This window comes from Cyprinodon variegatus, unplaced genomic scaffold (assembly GCF_000732505.1).
Source record: "Cyprinodon variegatus isolate N-32 unplaced genomic scaffold, C_variegatus-1.0 Scaffold273, whole genome shotgun sequence".
Lineage (NCBI taxonomy): Eukaryota > Metazoa > Chordata > Actinopteri > Cyprinodontiformes > Cyprinodontidae > Cyprinodon > Cyprinodon variegatus.
The window spans coordinates 564,779-587,948 of record NW_015150726.1 but is presented as its reverse complement, the minus strand read 5'-3'; the positions used below and the strand labels follow the sequence as shown (position 1 = coordinate 587,948).

Sequence of the window (23,170 nt, the reverse complement as noted above, 5' to 3'; positions counted from 1 at the left end):
CTGAATCTGCCTTTACTCTCTGGACGTTTTTGGGGAAAAGAAAAAGAACAAATAACAACAAATGTGGTTTGGTGCTTCTGTCAGTGAGCCCCAGGGCAGCTGTGGCTACAATGTAGCTTGCCACCATCAGTGTGTGAGTGTGTGCGTGAATGGGTGAATGAATGTAGTGTAAAGCGCTTTGGTCAAGTCTCCTAACTTGAATAAAGGCGCTATATAAGTACATGCAAAAAAAAAAAAAACATGATTGGAATCATTGTTTGGATTGGCACTGATCAGATTATAGATTGGCATTAACCTTCCCTTTCAGCTGAATCCGATCACTTTATTCTGGTTGGTGTGTTTGCATGACTGATCTTTAATCAAATCAGCTGTTTATTCTGGTTACTTGTGAACATACCTGATGATCCAATCAAACCACCATGTTTTTTCTTTCCTATATGTGGCTTTATGGAAATACAAAAACTAAGACTTTATGAGATTCTCTTCATGCAAATACTCTTCAATACTAGTCAGACCTGTGTAGAGTGTAACTTTTAGCTGTTTTGATGCAAATTTTTCCAGCTTGAGCTGTGGATATCTGCAGCTCCTCCACAGTTACCACAGTCCTTTGTCTTCTTCTGTAATTAACGCTTTCCTCACTCATCGTGTTAGGCTGTTAGACATGATACATTTTATTATTAGGTGACTTAAATAAATATTCACCTCACATTTTAAAGATTACTTTCTTTTCAACAATCTACTACTTTGTGTTAGTCTGCAAAGTGGTACATCTCTGTTTGATTAGAAACTATCCTGCAGGATCTTTTTCTGCTCTCTGTGGTAGAAATGAACTTCAGGGCAAAAAAGACACAAGAAATTTGATGGCAGCACTTGGTTGAGCTTCTTGTTGAAACCAACGAAGTAAACTTGAATGTTTATAGATTGACAATATTCTGCAGTGATCATGTGCCATTATAATGACAAAAGCAAACTAAAGGAACCAAAGCATGCAGCAGTCTACAGGATCTGTCAATAAAAAAGCAAAATGGTTTAGCGTTTGGTGGTAATGCACTGAGCAGCAACAAACCCTCCCTGCTGCTCCATCAATGTGTGAGGCCGTTCTTATACAGGCAGGGGTAAGGCGTGAAGGACGTCTAGCCGCACACACCGAGCAGGAGATCCCTGGATTAGTCACGCTCACAGAATCTCTGCCGATGCTACCCCTCTGCTGCAACAACACCATGCATCCAAATACGGTCTCTAAACACCACAGCAAGGGCATAATTGAACTCCCCACAGTGGAAGCAGGCAGGGAGCTCTGTGCTAGCAGCTAATTATTTTTGTGATAAACACAGCAATCAGCGTGTGTGAAGCATATAAGTAATGTTTGAAAGCATGGCAGGGTACAAAAATGTGTTTTTGCTTTTGGGTTTTATTCAACTTTAAAGAGGAATTTTAGATGTTTTAACACAGCAAAAACTTGAATGAAATATTCTTTGTTTGAAATAACTAATTTTTCCACATATAGATGCTTCATTTTTATATTGGATGTCAGCCTGGGGTCAAGACTGGTTGAAAGCCTGCATTGCCGCTTTTGGTTGAAATTGGTTGGATATGGTCGGATTGAACTGTGCGTGTAAGATGTTCAAAGCTTAGGATAAACACCTTAACCCAAAATGATTCATACCCCTGGCAGATTTAAGTTAAAAGTAATGTTATAACTCTATCAACAGGGCCCAGGCAGAGTGCTCGTGTCAATCTGATAGAGAATCTGTATGGGGGTGGGGGTTTCCAACCTCAAACAATTGGAACTCATCACCCAAGATTATTAACCAGAATTACAGGCGAAAACATGTCTAGCTACAATAGAAAGGGTTGGTTGCTATAAAGATATTTTATCTGATAAGTGAGATTGGTAAATTATCTAAGACATCCTAACTTCTAATAAAATATTTTGTTAAGTATCGATTTAACCTGCTGAGACAAAAACTGAAATGCAAACATAGACTTGAAATGACCATCATGGAGATTTGATGATTAAAAGAGAAAACTCAAAAAACAGTTAGATAAAGAACAGATAGTGAGGCAGTCATGGGATTAGGAACAGCTGTGGAATTACACAAATAGACAATCTAAGGGAAATAATTACCACAAACGCAGCAGAATTATGTAGATGCAAAAGAACTACAAGACAAGAGGAATGCCCTTCCCACTGATCTAAAAAAATAAATGCAAATATGTTAATAACATTGTAAGGCAGTAATAAAATTATAAAAAAGACACAAAGGCTATGATTGCAAAAGATTTAAAACGATAATAAAGAAATCCACTGAAGTCCTCAACTTAAATGAAAAACAAAACCAAAACACCGAACCACCATAGTGCTTCTTTAGTTTGGTAAAAAATGAATTTAAAATCTAAATCTGATTTATTCTAGGTTAAAGGTAGAGAGAATGACCTATTATTTGCAGGTGGATCATCTAAATAATTGGTCCTCCTAATTGTCAGTCATTCTGGTGGTATGTTTACGTAAGGCCATCCTACATGCTTACCCCGTTACCTATCTTTTTCTGTGCATGCACACTTTCAGGCGTAAATCTGTGGTGAGCTACGGTGTCATTGAAGCTCACCTTTCTCACTGCTTTGAAAATGGCCGAGGGTCATAAGGGAGAAAGTGTCAACGAAGTAAATGAGAAGAACAGAAAGGCCTCGAAGAGCCAGATTTATCCCAGAATGCTTTGCGCAGAGAGCTGTCCTCGCAAAGCATTATGGGATTTTACTGTCCAAGCAGTCAGTTAACTGAGTTTGCTATTATTTCCATTATTTGGTCCCTGCTATATGTGGACACAGTAAGCTTGTATGAGCTATGAGAGCAGCACATTTTAAACAGTGTGCACAAGGAGAAACGGGCTTGTGCATGTTCTCACGTGGACATTTTTTTTAAAGTGGGGAGGGCGACTCATTTAAAAAGTCCTCCACAATACCTTTAAGCTTCTTTGTTATAACCCGGTCCTGCTTTAAAATTCTCTACATCCCTTGGTCTTCATGAGGGGGTTTGTACAGAAGAGGACTCTTAAAAAAACCTCTGAGAAATCAAAGATGCCCAAGCAAGATCTAATTGCATTTTGCTGCCAAAGTTTTTCTGTTTCTCACTAAAAGGCATAAAGAAAATTTATTCTGATCACAGTTTAACTTTAATTGGCAATACAGTTGAACAAGCTAAGATGAGCTTTACACCGACCACAGTTATGACAGACTTTACAAATATAATATTTTACACTGACCCCTTTTAGATGCTTTCCAACAGACGAAATGTTGAAAAATAGATTCTGTGTGAAACACCATGGTCATAAATATGTTAATGACTCCAGTCTTTCCATTTGTAAATTGAGATATGAAGATTTTGAAAGGGTTTATCATTACAATATTTAATTTCTTAAAATGATATCACATTCGGCTGAGGACTAAAGCTAAAAAAAACAAACAAATTTTGTTAATTCTGGTATCTAATTGGGGTTGGCAGAGTATAAAAAGCTCCTCTCCCTTGGTTTAAATGAACTTGAATGTATGAAATTATAAAAAGTAGCTTCTAGGTTTTTTTGGCATTAAATAAGCAAAAATGAACAGTAAACAGTATTTGTCTACTTTCAGAAGCAAATGAATGATGTAATAAGAAACAATCCCTCAGGCTTAATGAATGGCATGTTATTTGGGCTACAAATTCACTCCTTGAAAGTATTTCCTCTGAAAAGGAAACCAAACAGGCCAAGAAATGTACGTAGTTAATATACATTAGTATGCTTCATGATAAACACAGATCAATACTGTTCTGGCTTCTCTATAAACTAGTAAGGTGATAACACAATCTCTGCACATTCAGAACCACTGGGGGAGCATTCTCTTAGGTGTTCATCACAAACATTGATTTTATGAGTCAAAATGCAGTTGTTTAAAAAGACTTTCAAAATAAAGTTTCAGCAGTTTTTAACATTGAACAGATTTGATATCAAAGTTATCCTGATTAAATAATTCTTATTTCGATTATGAAGGAAACAAAGCTATCCAAACCATCTTTGTGAAAAAGTAATCCTCCCCCGCCAGCTAACAACTGTGTCATCTATAGCATCCAATATCAACCAGCTAACAACTGAATTGAGACTTTTCTGACATTATAAAAAATATCTGTGTAGTATTGTGTAAAACGTGAATAATTGATCCTACAATTATAGGATTATAGGACAATTATAATTTTATAGGATTTTGAACCCTTCATTTTGTTTATTTTGCACCATTAGGAGACTGATCTGCTGATCTGCTTTGGTTCACTCTAGTGTTGGGTAACAGAAGAGGAAGATTTTTCATCAGGATTTCTTGGTGGAGAGAAGAATTTATGTCTCCATCAGTTATAGAAAGTTCTGCAGGTCCTGACGTGGCAAAGCAATCCCCCAAACATCACATCACCTCCACCATATTCTTTTCTTTTTTTTTTTTATCATAAACCTGCGATAACCCTGCATTAGTTCTAACAAGAAATAACAGCTGTAGTAACAGCCAAAAAGTCAAATTTTAACTTTATTACACAAATTTTCTGAAGTCTTGGGATCATAAGAGGGTTTTTAGCCAATGTAAGGTAACGCCTCTTATTTGTTTGGGTCACCAGTGTAATTGTTGAAGCGTTATTTCTTAATTGTGCAACTTAGACGTAAACAAGTGTTGTATAAGCAGAGTGTATACAAAAGTTTATACTGGGCATTCAATTGTAGGAGAAAAGAAAACCAGTTTAACGTCATGGTGCAAAAGGCATTGATATGAAAGGTTCAATACAGTGCACAATAAATAAATATGGGGTAAAATCTAGAAGAACATTGGGTTCTATTTAAAGGGATTATGAAAAAAATCAGCCGCTAAGGTATGCAGTGCTCTGAGTCTATTTAGAAAAAGTTATTGCTGCAAGTTTGAAACTTTAGTTTCTGGGAGCTGTTAATGTGTCTCAGGAATAATTTTGTCTGTGCCTTAAAATTTACTCTTTTATTTCATTTGCTGTTCAGTTATTTTTTGATAGCCCCATATGATTGTTTGCTTTCTTTTGTTGTTTTGTTTTTTCATCTGTTAGGCTACTTTTTATTGTCTAACAGGCTCTGTTTAAGTGATAAATAAAGTCAGGTTATAGTTGGTGGAACCAGAATCATAGTTTATCACAATTATTCACAGGAGAACACATTTAACTTTATATATAGAAATTGCTTTTTCACTTAATGGTTGGCTGTTCGTTTTCTAAGTTCAGTTCAGAACATGTGAATTTTTATCCCGGAGCTCAGACCTTGAGAGGTCAGTTTAGTCCTCACACTGTATGTTCACACAGTGACCGTCAGCCATAATTGGCCCCTTGCCAGTTGATTAATAGGCATTCTCCGACTATTAAAAGGGCTTTCCTAAGAGGGTTTCTGGAGAATTAATTAAACCAATGACATTTTAGAGCTAAGGATTTAAGAACAAGCCGACCTTGATATTAGAGGGAATGGAAAACAGTTCTGTCCCTATATTGATGCACTTGACCCCTGCTGCCCTGCATTTAAAGCTGTATTTCAAATTGAACCTGATGTACATTAAGCAGGAATTCTGAGCAGGAAAAGCCTAATGTAAAAATGTAGAGGCGATTCTCTTAAATGTAAAATGAGACAAAGACAGTTTAAAAAATCTGCTGTTCAAAATCTCATCTGTTTGAAATAAAGACATTATGATCCTGTCGTGAACCGGTCACCAGTGAAACAGATTGTTATGTTTCTGCTTGTATAATTAAGTATAAAACAAGAGAGGTGATGCATAATAGAGATTTGGATGATGTTTTTATATTGAAAACATATTATCACATGCTCAGTTTCTTAAGGACTGTTTTGAATATAAAAAATGCTGCTTATTGCATCCAAAGTGTCATAAATGTCCTCTTTGAATATTAATGTGATATTCAGCTCGCTGGAAAGAGTCTCTGGAGTGAATGTTTACACCATACACAGATGTGTATATTCCGAGTGGAAATTAGACATGCAGACAAGACGTCTACAGCTTTTTTATGCCGTGCAGCTTTTTCCCCACCACCTCCAGGGGGTGTGACTAGCAGAGACCCAAGCTTATAACACAACGCTACTCGAGGGAATGAATCTTAAGCGTAAATTCAATCTGGGAAACTCTTATCAGCTGCACCTGAACCACTTGCAATGTCCCCTTCTCATCTCCGGCCAATCAACTTGGGGGCCGCACCTCCAACACCAATCATTTTTCAAGATTCCTTTTATTTAGCTCCTGCCCTAGCTTCTCTCTCCTGCATGCAAGTGAAGTTTCACCCACCTCCAGCCCATCTCCTCCCTCATTCTCAGATTATTATTATGTTACTTACCCTCTGGCTTATTCCACCACCAGGGAAGGACCACTCTAAGCCTTTTCTAGCTTAGTCATCCAAGCGAATGGATGAGTTGGGATTCGGCTGGGGCCCCTGCAAGTGGCCCCTCCTACTGAGTCTGGTTCTGCTGGAGGTTTCATCCTGTTATAAGGGAGTTTTACTTCTCCACTGTCACTACAAGCATGCTTAGTGTGAGGGATTGCCTTCAAGTCAGTGATGGAATCGATGCAATCAACTGGTTTTCCTTAGATAGAAAACTTTGAATCAATTTGACTGTATGGTCTGGCTTGCATGTATAAAGTGCCTTGAGATGACATGTGTTGTGAATGGGTGCTGGGTCTTCCAATATGTCAATGACCCAAAGTACACAGCCAGGATAACCAAGGAATGGCTTAGTAAGAAGCAGATCAAGGTTCTGGCACGGCTTAGCCAGTCTCCAGACCTAAACCCAATAGATAATCTTTTTAGGGAGCTCAAACTCTGTGTTTCTCAGTAACAGCCCAGAAAACTGACCAATCTAGAGAAGATCTCTGTTGAGGAGTGGGCCAAAATCCCTCCTGCTGTGTGTGCAAACCTGGTGAAAAACTACAGGAAACGTTTCACCTCTGTAATTGCAAACAAAGGCTACTGTACCAAAAATTAACATTGCAGTTGTATCATACAAATTAATAGTTAAAAAATCATATATTCTCCTTGCTGGATTTTTTTTTACATTATGTTTCTCACAGTGGACATGCACCTACTGTCAGGGTTATGTTGAGGTTTGAGGACCCAAATGCAGAGGCAGGGAGGCAGAGGTGAGTTTCTTGTAGATTTAATGAGTGATCACAGGTATCGGTATCGGCCATTGAGGCCAGAAAAAAGAGTGAATCAAAAATACAAGGCAAAAATCTAGAAATAATTAAACATTTCTTAAATTAAGTGTATTTACCCTTAATTTTAGCAGGTAAATAAGATGATTTGCCAATGGAATAATTATCTCTACTCTTAAAATAAAATAATTTGATAATATGCAATACAAATAAGACAATGCATTGTTTTTTTTTTTCTTATTTTAAATGTAAATTGTCTTATTCCATTGGCAAAGTGTCTCACCTACCAACTCAATTCAAGAAATAATGCCCTTATTTTAAGCAGAAATAACTAATTTCGATTTCCTTTTTTTGCAGTGTGCAGATTGTTGCTAGCGTAACTTGGCTGTAAATGTTTTGCTCTAACTGACCAATCAGAGGACAGAAAATGCTGATTTTTGGTTGGGCCCTCTAGCTGGCCAAGGTGGGCAAATGTGAAATCTGATTGTTTGAAGAAAACGTTCCTCACGAATATTGATCAGACAGCACTGCTGATTCTAAAGGGGAAGATTTGACTAACATAGCAATGCACAGAGGTTGAAAGGGACTGATGGGACAAAAAAATAACAACCACATAAATGTAATGGAAGCAGCACAGCCAAGAGAAACGCTACAAAATTAAGAAAATTGATTTTTAATAAATACAGTTGGAAAGAAGAAAATTAGAGTTTAGTTTTTGAATGTAGGTTAGTGCTTCTGATTGATTCTAGGCCAGAGGTGAAGACCTTAAAGGCCCTCACAGCCTACCAATACTTTCACTTACAGACAGTCCCCTCTCTGTGCCTCTGTTCTGATTTGCATATATACTAAGAAGGTTTTTTGTGTATCTTTGCTAGAAGAAGTTAGAATTACCGTAGGACTGATCAGGTATCGTTCAAATGCGGCGCTCTTTTCATTAAGCTCTAGTCCGATTTGAGTATCTAAACATTTAACACAAACAGAAGCCTGAAAATAGCACAAATTGGACTTTTAGGATGGATGGAAAGTCAGAGGTGCCACAAACTCAATTATTTAAATAGGTAATATTCAAATTTGGAAAAATAAAATTTCAATGTCAGATTAATGAAACTATAACTGTAATAAATGAAGAATATTTTAATCATATACCTGTATTTAGACTATTAGCCACTTTGAATGAGATAGTTTTGCTTTATGGCCATATTATGAAGACATCAGGGTTTTTTCTATTTCTCATTACAAATAAAAGTAATTCTTATTACATGAAGTTCAGTCATAATACTTAAGGTTTGTGATGTGATCCACAACTGACTTATTTTGTGCTTTTAAAAGGAAAGCAAACATTTATTTAAAATACAAATTTTTAGGCACGACTTGAAAAAAAAATTATATTATTTAAATGTTATATTATATGTTAATAAACAACAGAAGAGAAGACTACTTTAGTAAATAGTATAAAATAGAGAACATGGAATTTAAGCTATGATTGTTTAATACATTGTAGTTTTTATGGAAATGTGGATCTTTAAATTAATTTGAGAAGGACATTTCTCATACTTTACTGTGAGATGAAACGTGGGGCTCTGAATGGTCTCAATTAAGTCTCGGCCCCTGCAGGACTTGCCTTGTCTTAGTTTGACTTGGTCTCAGGCCAGGAGGTCTTGACTACAGCCCCATTTCAATGTGCACTAAAACTGGCCAAGAGGAGGTTAACTCTGGCTTTACAAAGTTTGCAAATCTTTAAATCTTCCATTTATTTAAGGTTTTAAAGCTTACATCTGATAAGATGTAAATCCTATTGGAGGTGACAGGATGCAGTTCAGCTGATCTACTGCTTTCCGAGGAAATTCCAACACATTAGTTCAGTTCCATTTAACAAAAAGTACGAGCCTAAAACTTGGTTCAAAGTTTGTAAGTACCTTTTCTTGGTGCCAAACCGCGGCAATGATTTGTTTTAACTGCCAGCAAAAAGATTAACCTGAATGGAAAAAGGAATAACAGCCCCCTTGTTAGTCAGAACCTGGTTAATCAGTGCCTAAAGAGAAAAGGTGGTTTATTTTGCTGGGCTTTTTTTCTTCCTTCCTTTTCTTTAACATCCATAAATAGGTGCAACCTCAGCCTAAGTCTCCTTGGTAACCAGCATGAGAGTCAGGTAGAAAGACTTTCCTGAACAATACTTTAATCACTCCCAGACCTTCTTAAAGCAAGAACACTGGTACTAAAGACAGTGCCGAAATACAAAAGATGTAAGTATAGGAAGTGTTCAAGGCATGCAAATCCAGAAATGCAAAATAATACTTACTTAATACTTATTTATCATATTCATAGTATCATCAGCTGCAATCGAAGAATTAGGTTCCCCTTCCTGTCTGAAAAGGCCATTTAAATGACCTGACACATTTATTAGCAGTCCTTATAAAGATGTGTGAAAAGCTTTAAAGTAAGCAGGTTGGCATAGAGACTTGGTGACCCCAAGAGGCCACTGTGCTACAGTTCTACAGCATGAAGACATTTCCAACCCCAGTACCACCCTCCACTGTGCTTCCAGTTGTTTTAAACCTTTTACTGTTGCCCTGCAAGTAGATATAATCACATTTAGGCCACATTTTCTTTCCATTTTTTGACATATAAGGGGAATTTGTTGGACCTAAATGTTTCTATAGTTCTATAACGAATGATCAAAAGAGAGTATTTTTTCTATCATATATACAGTATGTGCCTCAAAGAAACTACAAGATAAAGTATATTCATTGTTTTAAAAATGTATTTTTATAGAAGAGATGTACTCAAAATAATGATGGATATTATATATATACTTTTCACACATCTTTAATCGGAATACCAGTAATTATGAACGGTGCTGCAAGGCGTAATAAAAAAGAACCAAATTCACCAAAAACCTCTGCTTAAGCTGATCAATAAATAAGGCATGTTTTAATTCAGCATCCAGAATGAAACATAAGCAGCTTCTTGTTAAAATACACAAAGACACACAGATGATTCAGCATCTATTGTAAGACTAACATCTGACACATTCTGGTCAGAGGCTACATTAAAGTGTAGAGAGCTAAAAGCAAAAAGGAACCAAGACACAAACAGTGTCTCTGTTGAACATATTGAACGCCTCACAGCCAGGGAGGTCAGACACTCTGATAGTGTAATTAAGGTCTTTTCCAGTGTACGACCTGTCTTCCCTCTTTTATTTATTTATAGATGGTCTGCACACACACACACACACACTTGTACATACTGCATTCATCCTGTTTTTACACTTTAGTTGCTGTTTTTACTTTTATACTGTGGGTGATGGAAAACTGTACTCCTTGTTTGCGACATAAAAGGATTAACTTGAACTTTTCAGCAAATATCCTTTAAGACTTTTGACACCAGATCAATTTACAAAGAGTTTTTCTATTAACTGCAGTACAAAAGAATATCATCAAGGGAAGTGTTATATCTTTCCCAACTATAATCATATCAACTCTAGTTGTTTTTCCAATTTCAGATTTCTATATAAATGCAGTGCAAAAATCATGGGGTTTTTGTTATTTTTTACTATTCTATATTGTTGTTTGATTCTTTTTTTTTTTTTCAAATACCTTAGACCATTTTTCAAGAGGTGTACCAACATTTAAAATGTACCTTTTAAACTTGTTTTTCTCTGGAATTCTAGTTAGGCTTTTTTTTCTTATTATATTTATTATAACAGCAGGGTCTTTTTTTCAGATCATAGCTATAAAACAGTCAATATTTTCCTCCAGTCTGACCTGACAGAGACCAACATGAAGCTAAAGGAAGCTAAGTAAAAACATTTCTCTCTGATAAATGCCTTCCTTTTTCAGTGTTTTTTTTTACCAGCTTAACCACATACTGCCACTAACAAGCCTTTTGTCATAGAAAAGCTTAATCAAAACCTCACAGGTTTGACAAAAGAATGTCCCTACCTTTGGTTGATGAGAATGACCCATACAAAGCTCCGAGCGATGTCACAATCAGCTGCTGTTCCTGCAAAAATCAAAAACATCCTCATTAAAATTGACTTTTATTGAGATAAAATAAAAGAAGGAAGAATAACTAAGACTAAATGAACAAGATATGCCCTTTAAAATCCACAATAACCTAACAAGAAAACCTGCACACGTCTGTTTAAACAGTTAGCAAAGCAAGTAGACCAGATAGGGGAAAAGATGAGGATTTTTGCCAGTGGAACATAAACACAAACCGATTTTTCACGACATGTGCACCCAAACTGGTCAAACCCTGCAGCTCCTGAGTGGATTGTGTGTGAAGGATCAGAATTTTATTCAAAACATTTAGGAATATTTAATCTAGCTTTTGAACATCAGTTTTAGTCATTATTATTATTAAGCTGAGCTGCTTGGTTATATCTGCATGTCTACACTGTCAAACAAAACAAACCTACTTTCAAATGTCCCAAGAGGCACATTATTAAAAAATGAATGCAGCATCTAGCAGCCTCCTTTAGCATTAGGCCGGTTAATATTTCATGTTGTTTTAGAGGTTGGGTTCTTGAGATAAAACAGATATGAGAAGCTGGAGTTCAGTAATCCTACTGTGTGTAATCTGGATGGGTTTTGTCTCTTTTGTTGATTAAGGAAAAGTTTGGGAAGCTCAAGATTCCCTAAGCTTTTTAGGAAACAAAGCTGTTAGAATTAGGGGAAGTTTCCAAGGCTGGAGTTGTAATGAGAATCCCTCATCAACACAAAAGCTTTGAGTTAAGTGTAGGAACTGTGAATTTATGACTGAATTTAGGTCTATAAAAACTCTTCTACTAGCTGATCTCTCATACACAGCCTCTAAAGAGACAGAGAAGTGAGCAAACAGCTGCTCAGAGAGGCTTTTAAAGAGACTATGATCAATTAAAAAGCTATTTGCTCCTCCGATCAGCAGCTCAGCGACCTCCCATCCCTCCCCCTACAATCTGAATGGGTATCGGAGGTGTTTTCCAGCCCCACCTGCTCCTCCATACCCAGGAGTCAGACCCACATCCTCACATACATCCTCTACTTCAGGGGTTCCCAAAGTGGCAGACAGTCGGGGGTCATTGTGATGTGATCCCTCAAGTGTGGAGGGCAAAATATATAAAAAAATGCATAAATGTCAATGCCCAATAAAATGAATAAATGTACTATGATACAGCTATGGTAGATGTAACATTTATTTATTTATCTAATACATGATTCAAACATCCAAAGGGTACCATTAAATTGTAAAATGCACAATTAAATATTTAAATGTTCAAATAATAAATCAAAATTACATTTGAAAATGAGTTGAAAATGTACCATTAAATTGTTAAAACGACATTCAAAAATTATGGCATTATTCATCATTTTCCCATTACATGCATAAAAATGATCAATTAAAATAATATATTGTAAATTTAAAAAGTTTTAAGATTGTAAGATTTACGCTATAAATGGCCCATTAAATAATTACACATACATTACAAAAAACTTTTTTTTTTAATGAATGTGAATCTTCACCAGCATACATATACAAAAATAATAAATTAATGGTGATTTAAAAGAATAAATCAATTCAGTTAAAACTGAATGCAGTTTCTTTACTTTGTAGGTGTAGATAACTATAAAGTGAGGCAATTCTATGTTCTTTATGGGGTCGCCAGTCTGTGATATTGTTATTTTTGGGGTCAGGGGGTGAAGTATTTGCTCTACTCCCTAGCCTCATTCACAGTCCGATGGGCAACTGAAAAGCAGCCAAGCAGAAAGATCCTAGGACGCCCCTCTGATCAAAGAGAAAAGCTACACCTTATTTTAACAAAACCCACAAAGCTAGAGTTAAAGTCAGACCTGCTGGAACAGAAACCTGGCTGGGTGTGGATGTTCATCCGTTTTCCCTGTGAAGGGAACCTTTCTAAGCCCTTCCAGCTTAGAAAACAGCTCCCACATTTTGGTTTCCCTGTTTTAACACTGAATAAAATCACATTAGAACATGTGAATTCTTAAATAATCTTGAAACACCTCTACTAAACTTAACAGCAGGTTTGTGGAAAAACAATAAATTCAAAAGTTACATTTTCTTTAAGCTTATAGAAACTACTTGTCAGGAAAATCCTTCTGACTAGTAAGAAAAAAAATCTGAATATAAATCTGCCCTGGATAGGGTTTTACATGAGAAAAGTAGCACAGAGATCCATTCCAAGATTTAAAGCAGATTGTCTTAAAGTTCTAGTATTTTAAAGAATGATCAGGTCTTTTTCTGTATTCTATTCTAATAATGTGGATCTACGCAGTGCACCTGATCTTCTCCCCTGGTTTCAGGTCATCCATTACTGTAACAATGTCCATAAAGGCTAGGTAAAAAAAATCGATTTAATCGATTTAATCGATTTTTTGGGGGGGATTTTGGATCGATCTCTAGGGAATGAAATTGATCAGTTTTATAGTGACACGCATGACGTTCACATTCAAATGAGCAGGAAAGATGCACTTAAGATTACGTCAAGCCAGACAGCTGCAAATATAGCAAATCGGTTGACTGAAGACATTAAAGGAAAATTCCGGTTTTTAACACTTTTAGCCCATTTTCTGTAGTGTCCAGGATGAAATCGAATGATCGACACCAAAATTTTGACGATTGGTCCTGTCTCTGCTATTTGGCTCATGCAGAATCCCCCCCTGGCTGCTTCAGAATGGCTTCCATAGTGCATGTCCGATAATGTCCTTAAAACAACCTTAAACGTTCTTTTTTAAAAATATGCTACTCACTTGGTCGTCAGCGCTGTTCAATGACGTTCCAAAAAAAGTTTTGTGAAGAAAAACCGTTCCTGTAGTGTTTTATTTAGCATTTTGTAAATCCCATTGAGTTCTGTTGGAATAGTCAATATCCCTCCGCCACCGGAAACGGAAATGGGGCCTGTTTACGCTTAGTTGTAGTCTTTTCGCAAGGCCCAAGTGTTTCTGCTTCACTCTGTGTACTCCGACGTCGAGGTGCTAACGTCTCTGTTAAACACTTTAAAAAACTCTGAAAATGGAATACGAAAGGTGGATTCTTGAGGAGGACATATTGGACTTTGAGTTTGACGGTAGAGGATACCGTCGCCAACTAGTGGTCTGGAGTGTGCAACGCTTCAGATTCGAACGGGAAGCGGAAGTTTATAAGCGGTTGTGATGTATCGGAAAAAATTGTTCTGGGATTTACAAAATGCTAAATAAAACAAGACAGGAACGGTTTTTCTTCACGAAACTTTTTTTGGAACGTCATTGAACAGCGCTGACGACCCGGTGAGTAGCATATTTTAAAAAAAGAACGTTTAAGGTTGTTTCAAGGACATTATCGGACTTGCACTATGGAAGCCATTCTGAAGCAGCCAGGGGGGGATTCTGCATGAGCCAAATAGCAGAGACAGGACCAATCGTCAAAATTTTGGTGTCGATCATTCGATTTCATCCTGGACACTACAGAAAATGGGCTAAAAGTGTTAAAAACTGGAATTTTCCTTTAACAAATGGGGGCTGACCAGCAAACACCCTGTAGTTGTTACAGACAACGCTGCACAAATGGTTTGTGCAGTGAAGATAATGCAGCTCATGCATGTCTCCTGTGTCCCCGCTGTGTCACTTCTGCATGCTCGGGTGAGGCTTCACTTTTTCACTTTTTAAAAATAAGTTTGCATTTTTGAGACAGTTTTGTTCACATCTCAACTTTAAACTGTCTCAATTACAAGTTTGCACTTTGTGTTTAATATGACAGGAAAAAATTAAAAACATGAGTATATTATTTAAACATAGTTGAACCACTTTCATTATTGTAAAAACAGATTAAATCGAAATTAATCGATTTAGAACTGTATGAATCAAACTCGAATAGATTCAGGACTTTGGCGAAAATACCCAGCCCTAAGGTCCATAGCTGTTTATTGATTACTTATTCTCCAGATACACAGTATTTATATTGTATCAACACTTTTCTAAGGTCCACATTGTGTGACCACTTTTGCAATAAACTTTTGCTGCTGCTGTAACACCAAAATATACCCACTCGTGGGACACTAAACTGATTTTCTATTTCTATCAAAGACAACCTGAGTTCATATAAATAAAGGTTTGCAAATCATAAGTTTATAAAAAATCTGGCAAATAAAAGTAAAAGCCACATCACTGATTTAAAAAACATTTCCCCCTAAAACTTTATTAAAACCTCTATGTCACTTATGTCAAAGTCAAGGCCCACAGGTAGGATCATAGAGCAGCACAGCAATGCATTTTCAGTTTATAATGCATGTGTTTTTATTTATGCATTTATCTTAATAAGTTTATTAATATAATAAAAGTGTATTAATAATATTGATATAAATTTTTTTTTTAAACAATGTGTTAGGTCCTGGTTCAATGGGCTATGTTCATTTCAGTATGTTTTAATAAACATTTAACCAGTCTGGCCCTCGGCTTGTAGCAAATTAGCTTTTTTACCCCTCAGTGTATTTGACTTTGACATCCCTGGTCTAGATATTAACAACTCGTGTCTGAGATAAATAGTGATAAGAGTATTTTAAATCAGTGTGGACCTATTTCGTGTCAAATTTTATCAGTTTGAGGGTTGAACCAGCCTGAGAAAGCAAACTGCCTGTGATCGGCTACTTGGAAAGGATATCCCCCCTCTTAAGATGGCGCTATTTTCTTTCTAGCTGAAACTAATAACATAAGCAAAGCATCTATAGACTAATCGCTGAGGATAGAGTACAATTAATTTTTTTTATAAACTTTAAAGGGTGCAAACTATATAAATATTTATTTTTGGTTACACCAACAGAAAAGAATTAGATTGAGGTTGATGGAGCAGTTGATTAGGTTGATGGTGCTAAAACATGGCTTCTTCTTGACGTTACTCAGAGTCAAGCAAATTTAATATGAGGCATAACGAGGGTGAACATCTGTCAAACTTTTGGGTTTTCATGCCGACTTGAAGAAGCAAAGGTGCTCAGAAGTCAGGCAGAGGTTTCCACTTTCCTGCTGGACAAATAAGTTAAATGTTTGCTAATGTTAGCAACCGACTGGCAAAAGGTACAAATGAGGATTGGAACAAGAGCAGGTGAGCTCCAGTCCGCCACATACTGGCTGGGAGTTGTTACACTGTATCTACACCAGGTAGGGAGGACAGAAAATTAGACTTGGAGCTTTTGGATTTTTTTTTTTACCCAGCTGATCCTTTTAAACTTGCATCTACAATCTAAAGTAAATATATTAAAATCATTGCATTTCATATAGAACTGAGCCATTATCGAACATTTTTAGTGAACACTGACCTAACATGGTTTATCAGAGGCATCAATTACCCACTGATGGAGGAGGTCAAGCAAAATTAAGACACCTACAACATAACGCTAAACATTCAATCCTTTAGTAGTACTACAGCAGTTTGTTTAACTTAATTACTAAATAACTCTGCAGATGAGTTTATTTGTTCTTAAAAAAAGCATTTCACTCGATGAATTAATAAAACTACTTCAATTGACTGTCCTTTTTACCTTTTTCTGTAGCAGAAGGATTCTCTGTAGACTTCAGATCCAGTTGTCAAATTATGAAAGCTTTTATATTATTTAACCTTTTGACCTCTGTCTCCAGAGGGATTTTAAGACATGAATTATTAATTTTTTCTTTTATTCTCATCCTAATTACAGTTTGACTGCTGGCTTTGTTGAAAAGAAAAGTTATATTCTTCTTACACAAGCTCCTTTTATATTTATATGTTTAGGTTTAAAATGCCGACTGCAAAGGTGAAAAGTTCATAAGGTTCAGTTTTTAAATGAATGTAACAGCAGCAAAGTGCAACTCTGAGCACCAAACCTCTAATCTTCCCTCTGCTAGTTTATTAAATGGACACAGCCAGAGATAAAAACATGTCAGCTGGATAAGGCACCAAAAACAACCTCCTGCTAAGATTATTCTTGTTTCATTCATTCTGTAAAAAAACAGTCTCCAGCTGCAGAATTTTTTAACACTATGGGATGAGTTCTATTTCATCATTAATGCAAAATTAAAACCCTGATTTATAAAAAAGTAAATATTAAAGAGAAAATCTTGTAAATGGAAATTTAAAGAAAAACTAATTTGTAAAATAAAATGTAAAACAAATTCAATCAAGAAATTAAACTTTGAAAATCTTTCTCTTCTCTTAAAGCTCAATACAAACAAAATGGGCCTTCACTCCTCCCTGCAGAGGGAAGCCAAACTCCAGACGTAAAAAGAGTGTGATCTGCAAAGGCTTGAAGAAAAGAATAAAATTCGTAAAACGTCATATTTAAAACAGAACAATTGAAATCAAATATAATATATATATAATAAAACTCTCATAACTTTTTTTTTTTTTAAAATGTTTTTTATTTTTGTTTTTGTGTGTGTTTTTTTTTTTTCAAATTTCCATTTGCATTTGCTTGCAACAATAATGGAACACAGTTTCACTCCATATAACGCCAGCAATATCCGAAATGATAGTTGCAAAACACAGCATTAAACAAAAGGTACAAGGGGCGTTCAATAAATAATGTATGTATGTAATAATTACCAGGACATAAAAAAAAAACGGATCTCTGCCCGACACTCATCAGGATCCATTTCAGACTTGACTCAGTTCAAACACCTGTACATCAGAAACCACTATTACTTCAGAGCTGTAATTTGCTACTTAAGCTATAGAATTATAAATAATTGCACATGCAAAATTTCAGCTAGATCAAACAACTGGAAGTGGGTCAGGGGCATTACTTATTGAACGCCCCGCTTAGGTGGGGTTGTAGAAACTTGAGGACAGCAATTATATCGTTGAATACTTTTTAACTGCAGCCAAACACATTAAAAACAGCTGCAAAGTTTTTCACTGCATCAATTAGTAATTCTAGTGCCGAGCCAGATGTTTTTCTTTTAGGACAAAGAATACAAACTGTATCTGAATACCTATATTTAGGAGTTATCTTTGATTCTAGGTTGTCATTCTAATCAAAAACAAAACAGGTCTGCAATACAGTTAAATATAACCTCAGTAATTTTCGACAGATTTTCACTTAGGCAGCAATAATGTAAATGCTACAACTCCATAACATCTGCAGACTCTCAATAAACAAACTTGAAATGCTGGATAAGAAACCAATCATTTGTCATCACTGTCCAGTATGGCAAAAACACAGATTACTGAGCTTTAGATAATATTATGTAATATTCAAATATACCGGTATGTCTTATTTATGAAATAATTAATGGTTTATCTTCCCGCTCCCCTTCACCAGTCTGTCTCAATCCAAACATCCGATCACAGCGGAACCAGAGGAGCAGTGGGAGGAGATTTTATCCTTAGGAAAAAGTTAATCTGAATACACTTTAGGAAAAGTGGATTCAGACAAACTGCCTTTACGGTTCGAGCAGCAGCTGATGGGATTCTCACCCTCACATTCATCCTAAACCTCAACACATACATCACAACTAAGATTCAGTTAAAGAAATAAGAGCTGTCATCACTAACTGACAACAACAGCCTCTTTTGCTGCCATCTTGCTTTATGTTTGTGTACAAATTCATGTCTTTGTCTAATGATTTTATATTTTTTTGATCTTTTGTGTTTTTTTAAATTCTCCTTTCAGCTGAATGAATCTATTGTCATGATGTGATGTGAAAATGTAATTTTACTGCTAGTCTTTTAGGGTGACTTTTAGCCTCTGTCTATAAGCACAGCAGGTGGAGAAAAGCCTTCTGGCTAACTCAGGCATATTGACAGACATGTTTATTAATATGCACTGTCCCTGCGATGAATAAATACATTAAATTACATTAAATATTAATACAACCCTACCCATACTGCTCGTTTGTGGCACTGAAACGGTGCAAAAACATTTCAACAGTAAATAACACAAAATAATGTCTCTTTCTTCATGTTCATGCATGTATAAAAAAACCATGTCCAAGTTCAATAGATTAGGTTTTATCTTGCAGCAGAGGTGTGCTCCGTACAAATATGTGTCAACTATTAAGATCATTTTTTGCTGTTTGTGTAATAAGATCTAATGGTTTAAAATCAAAAGTACCATTCATTAGTACAAAAAAAATAATAATTTAATTATAGATTAGTTGATTCCAGAAAAACATTGCTACCCAGATCCATCTGATCTCCTCAAGTTCCACCACATTCTTACTTTATTTAATAAATCTGACCTCAATCATGTAAATAAAAAAAGGTGAACTGGTCTTGAAAAGCAGCAGAGTATTTCCTGATCTAAATGATCTAACTGAAACCATTCCATCTAAGGAGGGAATTCCAGCAATGACAGCCATTATTTGATAATAGATAAACAGTCTAATAAAAATTACTACAGTGGGTTATGAGTGGTACCTAGAAAGTTAGAAAGGCTCCCTTCCCATCGCAGGTTCAAATAACTTTTGTGTGAGGTCATGTCACCTTTATCTTACTCCTGTTGATAACCATTTGCCTTCACTGACCTGTGTGAGAAAACAATAATAATGTCATCACACACAGCAGGCTTTGGTCCATAGTTGGGTCTATAGTTTTCAGTGTCCTAAGAAAGCCATTTATTGTGTCAGTGGCAGCTTAAAGGGAAACATACTAATAAAAAGCAACTGAATTTATTCTGGCATTTTACTGAGTTATGGCTGCTAGCTCACCATAGAGGTCTAATTTGTTGCAGACAATCAGCCAGGATTGGAGGGCTAAAGATGTCAACAACTTCAGAAACCAAGTTCATTCAGAACTCAAGGATGTTGAGGATAACTTTGAATGATTTGCCAGCACCAATCCTCTCTATTTCTAAGGCAAGTGGCCCATTGAAAATGTAGAGTGGTCTATTCAGCAACAAAAATCCTTTCTCCAGGATTTCGAACAAACTTCTCTCATCATCCAAAAGGCTCCTATAGCAGCTTTTCAATCTTTCCTAAATAGAGGATCCGCTCCATATATTGATGTGGTTAAACATCTTGCTGTCCTTCCACTGAGTGCTGCTGTCTGTCTTCCTATCACTTCCCACTAACGCTGAGGAAAACTTGTAACTGAGGCTAATGGAAAGTGATGTCAAAGTTGCATCAAATCCTCTAAAGTGGCTCAAATAAAATCTGATTTGCGCATAACGAGGGGAACAGAACCCTGAACGACGTCAGAAGCACTTCTGACTTCAATTACCTCACTTAAGGCAGTTTTTATGATTCAAACAACGTAAGATAAGCTTGTTTATAAAACGCGGTTAAAGTGAATCTATTGAATTACTGAAAGAAGTAAAAAGTATTTCAAGTTTTAAGACAGCTAAATGAAATAGATATCCCCCACACATCATTAATCTAATGTTTCAGTTTGTAGAAACCAAACTTTGGATCTTTTGGAAATTTGCCCGGACCAAGATAGTAAGGAGCCTGGACCAAACTGACAAAGGATGACGTTTTTAAAAGATTTATTTGAAGGCTATTGAGCTGGTGTTGAAGTTGTCCAGCTTAGCTCTGGTGACTCTAGTGGTTCTGGAACACAAAAACAGGGATGTATGTCCTTACTGGGTGAAAGAAAGGTATTGCCAGGACTGATGCTGCCTTCAGATGATATCGTAATTATGGTAAATACCATGAACACCCACTCACGTTCTAATTTCCACTGGAAAGCTGGAAAAATCTTATGATACCCGAGTTGCCCATATGATGTAAACTTTGACCTTCAACCTGCAGAGAGCAGAGAAACTACTGCAGATTACTACATTGGTAAAGGTTCTCGCTGGTGTTTTGTATTTTAAACAGCGCTGCAACATACTTTTTTTTTTTTACAATATCACCATATAAACTTGTGTTGTTTTTAAAACAACAATTGAAGTTTGATTTTATCTGAATTTATCAGGCACTCCTTGGGATAGCAGCCAGGGATAGCAGGATAGCAGCGAGTAGAGTACTGTTTGAACTAGGGCTGGAACAATGAATCGGATTAATCATAATTAATTTAAATAATCGTCAACTAATTTATCGATTAATTGTTAACTGGAGTATAGAGACTGTAACAAAAATGTAAACATTTTGGATTTAAAAAAAACTTTTTGTCTCTCAATGTGCTCTATCCAGATCTCCTCAAATGGAAAAGTTTGAGTTTCACCTGGTTTCCTTTCATAAAAAGACTTCTTCAAGGAATCTTTGGCTGTCCGATTATTAATCGATTAATTGAAAAAAAATATCGACAGATAATTAGATTTGCAAAATAATCGTCAGTTGCAGCCCTAGTGTGAACTGTGTTCTGATCTAGACAATTCATCTGTAGTGTGCGCCAGTGAGCACATGATTTACCAGAACCAGGACATGACCCAATAACTGTCTTGCACAAGTGTCAGGTCAGGATAATCTGTGGATCAACCATGTTCCTCTTCTCTGCCACAAATAAAGCACTTGAACAAAATGTTATCTGAATTATTGGTTCCTTAAACCAGACATTTTATTAAAAAGCTGCCTCTGATTGGCAAGCAGAATGTGGGACTTTTTGAAAGAGTGGCTTGAAAATATGTACCCTTACAGCAACAGTCAAACATGGTAATGGTGGTATGATGCTTTGGGTCTGCTTTGGTTCTTCAAAACCTGCTCCCTTCACTCCACTAATTCAAACCTTCTTCAGATTCCCAGAACCAGAGTCAGAACAACGGGAGATAGAGCATATTGTGCTGCTGCCCCACATCTGTGGAATGTTATGACACCTTGAGGGCACCTCAATCTACTGAGTGTTTCAAAAAAGGCAGTAAAAAATGTTTTTTTAGCAAAGCTTTTGGTCCCCTTTAGATGTTTTTCTCTCTTCTAAAAACATTTTTTTCATGCTTTTCCCTTTTTTTTCTCTAGTACTTTGAGGAAATGGAAAGTGCAGTATAAATTAAATGTATTATTAATAATAATATTATTATTGTTATTATTATTATTAGTAGTAGTAGTAGTAAAAACCCAACTCACAGAATCATTCATTCTGTTCTCTCCTTGAAAACCATGAAAAAGGATCATAAGCTCAAGCACACTTGCTGAATGAAACCTCTGAATGATGAAAGGAAAGCTGTTCATCCATCTATGATTCTGTAAAGGGTATCGATGTTTCACAGTGATCAATCATAATTTACAAACAAAATAACTGACAAGAACTAAAAAAAGAACCAGCTCTGCCCTACTTTGCTTCTTCTTCTTGCTTTGTAAACTTCTCAAAGTTACAAAACTGCTTATACAGACCTTTCTGGCATCAGTGCAACCCTGTACACATATACATCTGAGCCTGGAGACCATCCAAGGGTGGCAAACACCCATAAAGAAGCAGCAGCGCCACATATATTTGTATTCAGCTCAGAGGCTTCTATAGCTGAAGCGGCAAGCATTGGCCAAACCCTCATATAAAGGTAAACGAAAACACATTGTACCAAATCATATCAGCTGTGCTGCAGCAGGTATGAAAATTGCCAAAAGTAGCTTCTAAAATGAAATACTATTTTTTAAGTTGCATTTTCATTGGTCTTTGTGGCAGAGCACCGGGAGGGAGCTGCATAGCACAATAACAAAGAGAAGAGTGACTGTGTGTGTAGTTTAAGGATGTCAAAAAGAAAAAAGATGAAAACTTCCTCAGGTTACTTAAAGGTGGCTATGAAGGTTTGGGCTGTCAGCAACCTTTGTGGCATTTCTTTAGTGTCAGGCATTAAAGGGCGCAGAAAGCTCTTTTACTATTACACCATTTCCTAAAATATGTGGCTCTTCCATGAATAATGAGGCTCATCATTAAGACCCCCACACTAAGAGCATCTCTCAGACCTACAGGGACTGCTGAAGATGTGGGAATAGCCTTTAAATAATGTCACTGTTTATTGTAAAATGATCATTTGACATAAAAATACATTTATTCCGAATCCTCAAGAAGTAATATTTTTTTATTTTTCTGTAAAAATCTCTAGTAATATTATTTAAAAAACTATAATAATGTTAGGAATCCATTTTGTGTGGGTTGTTTTTGTGTT

The 23,170-nt window shown here is 36.2% G+C and overlaps 1 protein-coding gene across 1 annotated transcript in view; it reads right to left on the bottom strand.

Annotated features, from left to right (window-relative positions):
* arvcf (armadillo repeat gene deleted in velocardiofacial syndrome) overlaps window positions 1-23,170 on the bottom strand; it is a 356,942-nt gene that overhangs the window by 273,553 nt on the left and 60,219 nt on the right. The window contains exon 2 of the mRNA XM_015383025.1: window positions 11,130-11,190. The gene's annotated coding sequence lies outside the window, so the exon portion shown is untranslated. The remainder of the gene's footprint in view (window positions 1-11,129; window positions 11,191-23,170) is intronic.